Raw genomic sequence first — 3,090 nt, 5'->3', positions numbered from 1 at the left:
TAAGCGCGGTGTGTTGTCTGAAATACTGACGAGTGTAGGGGTCGGACGTAAATCGCCGGGCCGGGAGAGACTTCCGGGGTTATGGACCCTAATGGGCCTACGCAGCCCAAACGCAGGTTAGACTGGTTGGGTCTCTGGCCCATCATTGCAGGCCGGCAGGCTTGAACGCGCGGAGGGACGGACGGCCTGAAACATCGGAGCTGCCCATGCAAGGTCCATGAACTTTTTTCAAGCCATCAGAGGGATATTTGCTCCATTAAAAAAAAAACCCTCAAAAAAAAAAATCATGAGTTCATGACTTTCCCTTAGTGGCATACTTTTATAGAAAACTAGTAAATGTGCCCGTGCGTTGCACCGGGTTGATTTTTACTGAATGTTTATTTAGAGTATATGGAATTAACAAGTACATTGGAGAAAAAAAAACCCGGTACTTTTGATTATTTGACATTCTCTTTTGCCATTATTAAAAGATGAACTTTTGACCATTTGACATGAGCCTTGTATCACAGCTTTAAAAAGCATATTGCATAGCAGAATAGAAATTTGATAGACATTTTTCACATGATGCATAGAATACATCATTGTGCTCTACTCCATCCATTCATAATTACTTCTTGTTTTAGGTTTGATCAAGGTTAACATTTCTAAAATTTGACTAAATATTTACTAAAAAATATAATTATCTACAAAATAAAATTTATTGTATTACAATTTGCATAAACATAATTTGATATGATATGTATTCAGTATTATGAATATTAATATTAATATATTTTTCTAATATTTTTAGTCAAACTTTATAAAAATTGACTGTGCCTACACCCAAAACACAAAATAAATAAAAATAGAAAAATATATTTATAGGGAATAAACAAAGATTAAAAAGCAGATGAATATGGAATGTAAGATTTAGTCGAGACACGGCCTTGGCGAGAGGGCAATCAGGGTCTGGTTGATTTGTATTGGCATCCCTTGCCCATGTCCTCGATTTTTTGCTTTCGCCCTCGTAATAAATGTTCGATTGTCAGGCACGCGCACACACACACGGCAACGGCCGTCCGATCCCCTCCTTTAATTTAATCTCAAATCCTTCCCGAGTTTTTTGACACCAATGGTAATTGTTGGTACTCCCCCCCTTCAATTTTCACCACCATGCAGGTCAGGCAAAGCCCATATAATCCCCCCTTTAATTTTCGCCAATAATCCCTCCTTTAATCATGCAACATGCAAAGCCCACGATCCTTTCCGTCATAGTAGCTCACACCTTAATTGGGCAAACCATATATCTTCAAACCAAATATTGATGTTTCTGCTTGTTTATTCCCGAGCTGGCTTGCTGGTGCTCCAACGAACATTCGACCGTATATAAACCGCTGCCGTTCCATGTAATTAAGCAAGGTGGGACTAAATATGAGTATTGTTGATGCACATATTGGGGCCAATAATCACCACGTCAGCGCGTAAGTGAGTTTTTGTAAAACTGAGCCCGTAGATGTAGCATTACCGTATTGGGGCGTTTATTGGATGTGACAGTCAACGCGACCAGGTTCTCCTCATTATTGTTATATCACGTATGCCTTGACGTACATATGGCCCGGCCCATGCGGAAACAATCAGAGCCCATCAGCGGATAACAAACGAACCAACTAAGGATTTCACTGCACGCGCGGCCGCGGATGAAAAAAATCTAACAGATTTTCACCAACCGGTGGCATATGTGGTGATTTGTACTTTGACCGAATTTTGCTCATTTTTTTTTGAAGTAGAACCAAATTTATAGGATAATCAAGTTCTACCCGAGAAAATTGTAAGCATATCCGTATAGCGAAAGGAGTGCATCTAAAAGAAATATATAGCTGGATTTGCCACCGCACCTGAGATGATTTAGTTATCTCTCCGTGATGGATTTTGAGCTGCTACTTTGAACAGTCCGTGTATATTCTCGATGCTAGGGAGAGGCTCAAATCGAGCGGTTGCTCTAGACCTACGCGTACCGCCTCGCCATCCGTCCTGCGCGGGGATGATCGCTGTCGATGAGCGCGAGGTGCGACGGTGCTCTACCGCGAGCTGCAGCCTGCAGGCCCTGGTCGCAGTGGGGATGTGCGCCTTCTTCATCCTCCAACCCCTCCGGCTACCTTCCCCCTCGTGGCCGTCCTCATCCCCTCCAGTCAAGCTCGCCCCTGAACTTTGCATCCTACCTCCTCTGCAGATGGCGCCGCGCGCGGCTACTCGCCCACCGGCTGCTTCGTGGCTGCTGGCCCACCGCCTGCTGGCCTCGCCGCCCGCTCCTCCACACGAGGTCGTCGACGGATCCGGGAAAGGCTCATGTACCCAGTCCAAGATGCTGACGACCTGAGCGGGGAGAGGCCACCCGCAGTCCCGGATGCTCAACCGCACACCGGATTTGCAAGGAAGGCTGAGGAGAAGCCTCACACGGAGCAGGGGATGGAGAAAGTGCTCACGGCTGTGGACGGCCGACGCTGTGTGGGTTGGGGGAATCGAACAGGGAAGACAAGGATTTCTCACGGACGTGCGAAATAAAAGAACCAACCATTACGGTGGCATATCTGCGTATTATGCGATTTGGTGGGAGGGTAAAACGGTCCAAAAAAAGCGTTGACGAAAATTTTGGCAGAAATTTTGGTTAGACGGACCAAACCAAGGAAACGTTAGCTCCTTTATTATTAGGTATAGACTAGGTGATTCCCCGTGTGTTGCGGAGGAAATTTTAGAAAGTATACATGAGTACAGCCAAGGATTACAAACCTAGGGCACTGAGAGAGAAAATATATTACTTGGATGAGCTCTTTTACGGTGATTGGCATGGAACTTTGGTTCCGTCTAATCGGATGTTGGTTCCGTCTAATCTAATTTTTCGTGACCGTTGATTAAATCTGTGATAACTTTCTTGTAAGTTGTATAATGCAACAATAATTATAAACGGACGTTTTAATCAGCGTTCTAAATAGGAAAAAAAAACAGAGTCAGATCAAAATCAAGATCCGATTGAAAGGAATCCCCGATAGAAAGAGCACGGAAGCGGACTCTGCTCGCTTCCCACGAGCGCCCGCCGCAGCCGCCGCTGACGCC

This window comes from Lolium perenne, chromosome 3, assembly GCF_019359855.2.
Source record: "Lolium perenne isolate Kyuss_39 chromosome 3, Kyuss_2.0, whole genome shotgun sequence".
In the NCBI taxonomy this organism is placed as follows: Eukaryota; Viridiplantae; Streptophyta; class Magnoliopsida; order Poales; family Poaceae; genus Lolium; species Lolium perenne.
Note: the sequence above shows the minus strand (reverse complement) of the source record.